Raw genomic sequence first — 10577 nt, 5'->3', positions numbered from 1 at the left:
GCCTTCTCACAACATCACATAACGTGTAATTTCGCGTAACGTTTTTCACACCAACTGGGTGTTGAATGCTAAATAATTGATCCCGAATACTCAAGGAATCCTTTAAACGTGTCTTAATTTCCTTTCAGTGCTCATTAAAGTCGCAATTTCTATGCAAGAGGATCAATTTTCTATTGTCGGAGAGCGTGAAGATCAATACTGTTGATTGTTTACACTGTCATGTGGAATCGAATTCTAAAAAGGTTTTTGTTGATCCAACCCCCGTGCTAGACATTGATTAGCAACAAAGATAATTTTCGAAAAAATGCAGTTTCATAATATTTGTTTGCGGAAAGTAAACTGCGTTGCGATTTTGTCGAGTCAGCACAATGTATTGTAATTAGTTTTATTGTTAGTTTCATTTCTATAATGGATGGATGTTTATCATTATTGTATAACGATTTGCGTATTAATTTGCCGACTTTTTTGCTGAATGTATTGGCCATTGTTTGTCCAATGTGTTATTAAAAGGTTATAGTGTTTTCATTTCGAAAGTGTCTGTGAATCTGTAGTTTGATATGAAGTACGTGTACCAGCTATAACGCCTCGGCAAAGTCATAAATTAAGCAAATTTGCAATTAAATGTTGTCAGGGAATTAACGGAGGTCGCTCTCGTTACTGTCTGAATTAATGAACTTGTTATGAAGGATATCCACGTGTCTTTTCAAACAAGGAGGGTTTATTTGTTGTTTAACGCCGCACAATATTCCAGCTATATCACGGCGGTCTGTAATTAATCGAGTCTGGACCAGTCAATCCAGTGAAATACATCGTGAGCAACGATCTACTTAATGGGGATACGATGTCATGCAGCAACCAAGTCAGCGAACCTGACCATCCGATCTGGTTAGCCGCCCTTAAGACAGGCAGGGGTTGCTGAAGACACATTCTTACCCGGATCTTCACGGGTTCAAGTAAGGTGTGTCTCTGAGAATAATGGAGCGTGTTTTTTTTAATCAGATCCACAGCCAGTGGATTCTAGCAAGGCTAGTCATCCCCCCTAGTCATTGAAATATGTATCCGAGTTTTCATATTTCATGTCAAAAGCCATCGTGGTTGAGGTATAGAATTCGCCTACAGTCACCTACATGTATGCGACTAAAATAGGCCAGATGGTCAGGTTAACGGTGACGTGACTGATCTCATGTCATTGTACACAAACAGCGTTGCTCGATATAATTGTTTTCTGTTTGCCTTCTCGTGACTGGATTATTTACTGGTTGTGCGAAATAGGTATAACAATCCCGACTGCGACGTCAAACAACATTCACTAAATTCTTACCATAAAAAACGTATTTCGAATTTTCTCGTTTCTAATTGTTTCCCACAAAACATACTTCACATTCTAACGTCACACACACACACACACACACACACACACACACACACACACACACACACACACACACACACACATGTATATATATATATATATATATATATATATATATACATACATATATACCGCAAAAAGAACAAAGATGCCGCTTCTGATAGATTGCCTTGTGTGGATAATAATATAGAGTATTTCGATGTATGCCTATTTTCGAATCAATGATCTATTACCGTCAAGTTTGGATATTTCTGGAATCTTAGATGGGCATCCCAGGGAGGGGTATTATCAAGTTACGCAATGTTCTATTGAAACGAATAACTTGTGCCCTGACACACAGATGTTCATGAGCGACTGCAACAATTATAGAACTCTATGTTACATCCAGCTATTGGAAGTTCTTTAACGTCTAACATTTTCCCCGCAGTATTGAAAATAACTTCATTAGTTCCTTTCAAGCTCGGATAGTGGACGTTGTATGACGTCATATAGACTTCCATTAACGAGATGGCTCTACCGGATTCTGCCAGTGACTAACTAGAAGGGAGAATTCATAATGTCTTGCTTTGATGTGCGGGCACTGAGCGTTATACATATACGGCGGTGTTCGGGCTCTGTAGTGGTTAAATGTTCGCTCTATCTATCCATCCATCCATCCATCCATCTAGCATAGATGTATTCATCTATCTTAATATATATCCTCCATCATCCATCTACTGTATATCTATATATCTATCACCCATCTGTCCATTTGTCTGTCTACCTATCCAACCATCTATCTATCTATGATCTATACATCAGCCATCTATCTATCAATGTATCCATCTATCAGCCATCTATCTATCAATGTATCCATCTACCATCTATCATATCGATCAATGTATCATCTATCATCCATCTATCTATCAATGTATCCATCTATCAGCCAGCTATCAATGTATCCATCTATCAGCCATCTATCAATGTATCCATCTATCAGCCATCTATCAATGTATCCATCTATCAGCCATCTATCTATCAATGTATCCATCTATCAACCATCTATCAATGTATCCATCTATCAGCCATCTATCTATCTATCAATGTATCCATCTATCGGGCATCTATCATATCTATCAATGTATCCATCTATCAGCCATTTATCTATCAATGCATCCATCTATCAGCCATCTATCAATGTATCCATCTATCAGCCATCTATCTATCCATGATCTATACATCCAGCCATCTATCTACCAATGTATCCATCTATCAGCCATCTATCTATCAATGTATCCATCTATCAGCCATCTATCTATCAATGTATCCATCTATCAGCCATCTATCTATCAATGTATCCAGCTATCAGCCATCTACCTATCAATGTATCCATCTATCAGCCCTCTATCAATGTATCCATCTATCAGCCAGCTATCTATCAATGTATCCATCTATCATCCATCTATCTATCAATGTATCCATTTTTCAGCCATCTATCAATGTATCCATCTATCAGCCATCTATCTATCAATGTATCCATCTACCAGCCATCTATCTATCAATGTATCCATCTACCAGCCATCTATCTATCTATCAATGTATCCATCTATCAGCCATCTATCTATCAATGTATCCATCTATCAGCCATCTATCTATCAATGTAACCATCTATCATCCATCTATCATATCTATCAATGTATCTATCTATCTATAAGCCATCTATCTATCAATGTATCCATCTATCAGCCATCTATCTATCAATGTATCCATCTATCAGCCATCTATCTATCCATGATCTATACATCCAGCCATCTATCTATCAATGTATCCATCTATGATCCATCTATCATATCTATCAATGTATCTATCTATCAGCCATCTATCAATGTATCCATCTATCATCCATCTATCATATCTATCAACGTATTATCTATCAGCCATCTCTCATATCTATCAACGTATCATTTATCAGCCATCTATCATATCTATCAACGTATCATCTATCATCCATCTATCATATCTACCAACGTATCATCTATCGGCCATCTATCATATCTATGAATGTATCCATCTATCAGCCATCTATCAATGTATCCATCTATCATCCATTTATATATCAATGTATCCATCTATCATATCTATCAACGTATCATCTATCGGCCATCTATCATATATGTCAATGTATCCATCTATCAGCCGTCTATCATATCTATCAATGTATCCATCTATCAGCCATCTAACATATCTATCAATGTATCTATCTATCAGTCATCTATCATATCTATCAATGAATCCATCTATCAGCCATCTATCATATCTACCAATATATCCATCTATCAGCCATCTACCATATCTATCAATGTATCCATATATCAACCATTTATCATATCTATGAATGTATCATCTATCATCCATCTATCTATCAATGAATCCATCTATCAGCCATCTATCATATCTATGAATGTATCCATCCATCAGCCATCTATCATATCTATGAATGTATCCATCTATCAGCCATCTATCATATCTATCAATGTATCCATCTATCAGCCATCTATCATATCTATCAATGTATCCATCTATCAGCCATCTATCATATCTATCAATGTATCATCTATCATCCATCTATCTATCAATGAATCCATCTATCAGCCATCTATCATACCTATCAATGTATCCATATATCAGCCATCTATCATATCTATTAATGTATCATATCATCCATCTATCTATCAATGAATCCATCTATCAGCCATCTATCATATCTATGAATGTATCCATATATTAGCCATCTATCTATCAATGTATCCATCTATCAGCCATCCATCTATCAATGTATCCATCTATCAGCCATCTATCATATCTATCAATGTATCCATCTATCAGCCATCTATCTATCTATTTACCTACCCAGACAAAAAAAAGTCTATACGTCAATGTGGGGCGGTTGGGCAGCCTAGTGGTTAAAGCGTTCGCTCGTCCCGCCGAAGACCCGGGTTCGATTCCTGACATGGGTACAATGTGTGAAGCCCATTTCTGGTGTCCCCCGTCGTGACATTGCTGGAATATTGTTAAAAGCGGCGTTAAACCCAACTCACTCACTCACTATACATCAGTGTTTCGACATGCATCTACCCGTGTATGCTGTCAGCCTATTCTACCATCTGTCTACACGTGTATAGTCTGTACGTGTGGCCTGCGTGACGTATGTTCTGCGGCTCTAGGAATCTAATCACTGTACTTCTCCTTCGGTGTGTGTGAATAGAACGGTCCCATGTTGACCACAGTCCTCACACATCGGTGTCCGCGGCAGTGGCGCGACTTCTTGACAACAGTTGATATACGTTCACACGTCCTGTTTTCAACAGCGTTTGGGGACATCGGCGTATTCACTTCGACTATGTTTTTTCATTACTTACTGTTTTTTATGTTTTTTCTCGTGGTAGATGTTTTGTGTTTGTGGTTTTGTCTTTTTATGCGCGTTTCTCTTGTCGCACGACCTTGCATCTTGGATTGAATTATTGTTTAAACAAACGAAACGTTTCGTTCCATTGGATGTCTCGCGTTTATAAAAAAACCGGACAATGGACGAGACGCAATGAACGACGAACAACAGACAACAAAGAACGGACGACGAACAACGAAATGGACAAAATGCAACGGACATTAAAACCGGACACCAGACAACGGGCATCGGCCAAAGAATGACCACTTTCTACTTCCTTGGGAGTATACAATAAAGGCGACAAAACCATTTCCATAATCATAAGAAAGCAAAGCTGTTGAAATCAAAACCAAACACGGGATCATATGTTAAGTACACAAAGTCCTAAAAGAACAGGATTTGATGCCATGTATGAACCCAACTTTGGTGACCTCGATCGTGATATTCATGAAATATGATGAAATATCGAACTTTAAAACGCTCGCCAACGTATCAGATCATCCATGACTATTTTAGAAAGTTCACATTTCTTTAAACATAAGAACAAATTTACAAACAATCACAAGGGAAAAAAGACCTCATAATACCCATGAATATTTAGCGTCTCTTCCTGAGAACTCACGAGAGTTCAAGATTTCAGCAATGTTTCAGCAATATCACGACGAAGGACATCATACACCTTCTACCCAGCGTATCGAGTCCCGTTCTTGGGTGACTAGAGAACACTTCAACCACTTGGCTACTCCCCCGCTTCCATAACTAGAACATGTTTGCATATGTACCAGCCATTACTAAACTGCAGGGCAAAAGAAAGGATACATTAAAAATTGGATTTGAACAAAAAATTATAAACGTTATCAAGACGTTACCAGGCTGAAAACAGTCGCCGAGTCACTGCAAACTTGAGGTCCAAAACCCAACTAGGACACCCGCATCAAATACATCACCATTCGACAACCATTTCTTGTTTGTTTTATTTTTAGCCCCCATCAAACATGGGTGTGTACTTTCTCTGCCTGGCAGTATAAGTTTATATGCGTTGTATTTCTACACGGTGCATTGGAAACTACATCTGACTGAACTCTCTCTCAATAGATTAATATAGATTGCATCCATCTTATACCTCATCGTCACACTGTACCAGTTCCCCTGCTCTGAAACTGCAGTCAAGGGTTTCTCATAAATGTCTCCCATCACGTCATCCTGCAATATCGCGTTACTTATCCACTTCCACAAACTGGTCTGCATTTCACAGAAGCCTTGATCAATTTCGTAACTCACAACAAGGCTCCACAGTCACATGATTGTACGTGCGTTGTCGATTGCAGTATATATTACACCAGCTGAGAATGGCTTTGCTAGTGTCAAGTGCCAGAAGCAAATTGCTAGTTGGTCGCTTTTATAAGACCACTTTCCTTGGATTTACGTCTTCATTGGTGACGTATTATTCGGAAGAGGTTTGGCTAATGTCTGATAGGTGCTTTCACCAGAACGATAAGGGAAGGATCGAAAATGGCGTATTTTCCCATCAGTTTGGTTTTGAAGTAGTCTTTTACGTCAATACCCAACCAGACTGGTGCGTCCTTTGGGCTTATCGTATACCTCAGGAAATTTACAATTCCATTGAATTGTATTTGTGAATTCCTTCACCATTTGACTCACAACCAGGTCTTAGACGTTTACTAACTTGGTGAAACCCACGAGCACGGGGATGGTGCTGACAAACCTAGAAACATATTACTTGTATATGGGCGATTCTGGGATTCTAGGATTCGAACCCACGACCAAAGGTTTTTAGAACGCCAAAGGGACGCAACTCTGAACAACGAATTGTACGTCTGACACAAACACGAGACTACGTATACACCCTGTGCTTTTCAAGCTTGTGTTTATCTCTCAATAAACCTTCCGAGCATTCTATTATTTAATTAATACTCAATATCGTCTTCATAAGAAAAGCACCAGATGTTTTCATCAAAGGAGACAATGAATACACTTCGCATTGTGGTAATTTAATTTGCAGTAATGAATTATACGAATAGCTTTGACATGTGACTCTGGGGCACTGACACGAGGCTGGAAGGAATTGTCTTAGTTAAAAAATACAAAGGACGCAATATCATATCAAGGAAAATGAGAATATTGTTTATGTAAAATTTGGCTAAAAATATCGAAATAACGTTTGGTTGCAGCTGCTGCTTATGATTAATTTTCAGGAAAACATTATCTGTGACGTAATTGACTTCAACATTCTCAGTTAGTGTTAATTAAGAGAAGACGTTATTTTGCGCTTAACCATTTAAATTCGGTTATACTCGTGATCCTAGGTAATAAGGAACTAAAGAAACCGGGCTTGTTTACATTGCTGCTTTAACGGATGAAATAGAATCATGTTGTTCTGAGAACAGACGGTTGGGGTGTCTTGACGTTGAGTAAAAGCTATAAGTTGTTGCAGGAAGATAGGTTCAAGTTGTTGAGTTGTTGAGTGCGACATTAAAAACAAACAAACATTTTAATTTTACGCGAACGCTAGCATTTTTGAACAACATTAGTCAAAGTGCGTCATCATTTTATGAAAATCATTATGAAATAAAATGATATGATTTCAGAAAAAGTAATAACTTCAAACCTATGGCCAAACAGGCGAATTGGAACTGTCTAAAAAGAGACATGTAATGTTTCCAAACGACATTTATAAGGAATTAAATTCGAACTATCACCGAACGCTTGAAAGCAACGTAATCCAGTTTGAAGAACACATGGCGAATATTTCTTAAAGCCAATAAGGATAACGGTAATGGAAGAATATTCAAATTACCCCAACGGAGCACGCGAATTCAATTATGAAGTCATGTCGGTACTGAGCTTGATTTTTCATGCAGAAAATCTCGCGTGAAAAAAGCGAAAGGATAACGCTAGCCAGTGTACCTGTCTTAACGCTATCCCGAACCTTCCCCAGAGTCGGACCAGGAAATGGCCGTCCTACTGGCAGATAATAAGATTGTCCGTTTCAGAATTAGATTTATAGGGTTAAGTAGTTTCTATTCCTTTGACTCTTTCACGGTCACGGCCTGGTAAATTGATCCGGCTTGCATTACCATTTTTCGCCCGGCCGTTAATGTTGTTACAAATTGGCAGAATTGGTTTCTTCAGAAGGTAATATAAACCAATAATAGGTAATTTGCTGAAACAGCGGGTTATTTTAATGTCCCGAAACCTCTCATGTCCATATTTTGAGAAATCTTGTCGAAAAAAATACCACGAAAGCTGTTACGTCATTTGTTGAATTTGGGATATTCATTGAAGTTAATAAAGTCCAAATATGAACTCAATGACGTGAATTTATAACTGACACTTTTTACATCAATCTCCCTTCGGCGGTGTGGTGTACCTTTCCATAATGTTAACACATTTAGCGAATCTGGTGCAGATCATCGCGTGAAGAACATCCTTAAAACGGTACAAGGTTTAAATAAATAAAAAGCCCACTTTGTTTCGAAAATACAATAACTCGCAGTCCTCTAAAATTGTCCATATGATACATGTATGCAGGAGCGATGACATTCATTTAATAATACATGTTACCAGTTGTGGATCGATATGATAAATAATATCCCATGAGATTAACAATGTACCCGGTTGAGTGATACGTTTCTATTATGATCATAAAGTCATGTTAATATGATGGGCACAATGCTGTCTCTGTTTCCAGGTATTGTCAAACGTGAACAATGATTAATATCATACATGTATTCAATTGTCACATTAAGTCTACACTCCGTGAATAGTGCTCTTTTCAATAAGTCACGTTCGAACTAATCCAGATCCGCGTGCTTCATTAAATATTCCATACACCATGTGACGAGTTTGCCCATGCCTTTACCAGGGGTCAACGACCCTAGGCTGTGACTGATTTAACACTGAAGCCAGAAACGTACCCTGGTCAAATTCATCTCCACGCTGTTAGTTCAATGATGGATGGTGCCGTATTGTTATTAATGTGTTACCAGTACATGGCGAATGAAGCAGCATCGGTATAATGTACTTCAGTCACGACGCAATACATTTCATGCATTATGAGTCTTCATGATGACATCTAAAGCACGATATATTTGGATGACAAATTGCCAATTTTATTTCTGCCCATGTGTATGTGCCATGTGCAGACACGTGTTAGACAGCAGGCCATATATCTAAGTTCTACAAATATAAACTGCATGGCAAAGGAAAAATACACCTTTGTTTGGTGGTGGCTAAAAATAAAATATTTTTTTTATTTTATGGCGTATTCGTTGTTTTAACCAAGACATGAGTGAGTGAGAGTGAGAGTGAGTGAGTGTTGTTTTACGCCGCTTTTAGCAATATTCCAACAATATTACGGCGGGGGAAAGCAGAAATGGGCTTTATACATTGTACCCATGTGGGTAATCGAACCCGGGACGTGATGAGCGAACACTTTAACCACTGGGCTATCCCACCGCCCAATTTGACATTGAGAAACAAGTTGCTGTGTATGTTTCTGTTACAGTGCTGATTAACACTGATCATCACAGAGAAACCCCTTTGTCCGGTGTAAAATCGTCCGGATTAATGAAGTTTCGGATTTACGAATCATGGACTCGTGGCAGTGAGAAAGTTGGGATCAACGCTGCTTTGAACATTAATGCAGGTCTTAGACATTTACCACTTTGGCGAAACCCATGAGCACGGGTATGGTACTTAGAAACATAATCAGGGCAAACCGGTATTCGAACCCACAACCCACGATCATAGGTTTCTGACACGAATAAGGGACGTAAATCTGAACAACTAATTGCGGTGCCTAAGTCGACTGAGTTCCTCACAGCGATAGACCATAGCTCACGATACCATTGCTGCCAACGGCAACAACTCCTCCGTGTGCCAGGCGCCTACAACCACGTATAGAGTTGAACTCACAACCAACTGACCGTTAAGTTTACAGACAAGTAGTGACTGTCATTACGCCGAATACACTTCTCCAAGCTAAATGGCTTGGTTTGTTTGTCAATTTGAATTTCTATTTAATTTCAACTAGCATGTAGTACAGTGATAATGTAAGGGGGAAGTTGGATGCTCTTCTGTTACTCGGCAATCTCGAACAAATCTGATTAAACAAACAGACCTAAATTAAGCTGGGAAATAGTACGTAAGTCGTGAACATTTCCGAATTCACTAAAATGGACATACACAAAAATATTAGTGTCACTTCATTTGAGGTTTGATGGAAATTTGTAAAGATTCATTTAAGGGCTGCACGGACACTGGTTGTCCTGCGCCATGACTGCAGAAGATATTTATTTTAATAAAAACTAGGCAAGTCTAGATTGAGGTAAACCAAGTCAAGTTTCCTTGATTCCACACATGAAAACAGCAGAGGATAAAAGCTTCTTTTAAAACAAAAAATACAACGTTTTCAAAGACTAAGTGTTAGTCTAGAACACTGGTGGCAGCGATGATTCCGGGAGGGTAACGAGGGTGTCACGCGCTGGGAGAGAGCTTGAGGCCACTGATGCCCCCTAAAGACATAGTAATCTCCCTATGTATTTGTAGACGACAAACATTAATCGGTTGGTTTCGTTTTCGGACAAACGAGAGATCCCTGTATGCACACGTCATGGTAACATCAAGCATATTACAGGTTCACGCGTTGCACAATAGGATAATCCAGCATTTCCTAGGTTAAGCTTCAGCCTCGATCGATACAGGGTTATGCTGTGGGCGAGGGAATTATTGCGATGCTGCGAATCACTGAAAGGTCGG

The sequence above is a fragment of the Haliotis rufescens genome, unplaced genomic scaffold, assembly GCF_023055435.1.
Source record: "Haliotis rufescens isolate VD_foot unplaced genomic scaffold, xgHalRufe1.0.p SCAF_54, whole genome shotgun sequence".
Lineage (NCBI taxonomy): Eukaryota > Metazoa > Mollusca > Gastropoda > Lepetellida > Haliotidae > Haliotis > Haliotis rufescens.
The sequence above is the reverse complement of the archived record's forward strand: the minus strand, read 5'-3'. Positions refer to the sequence as shown.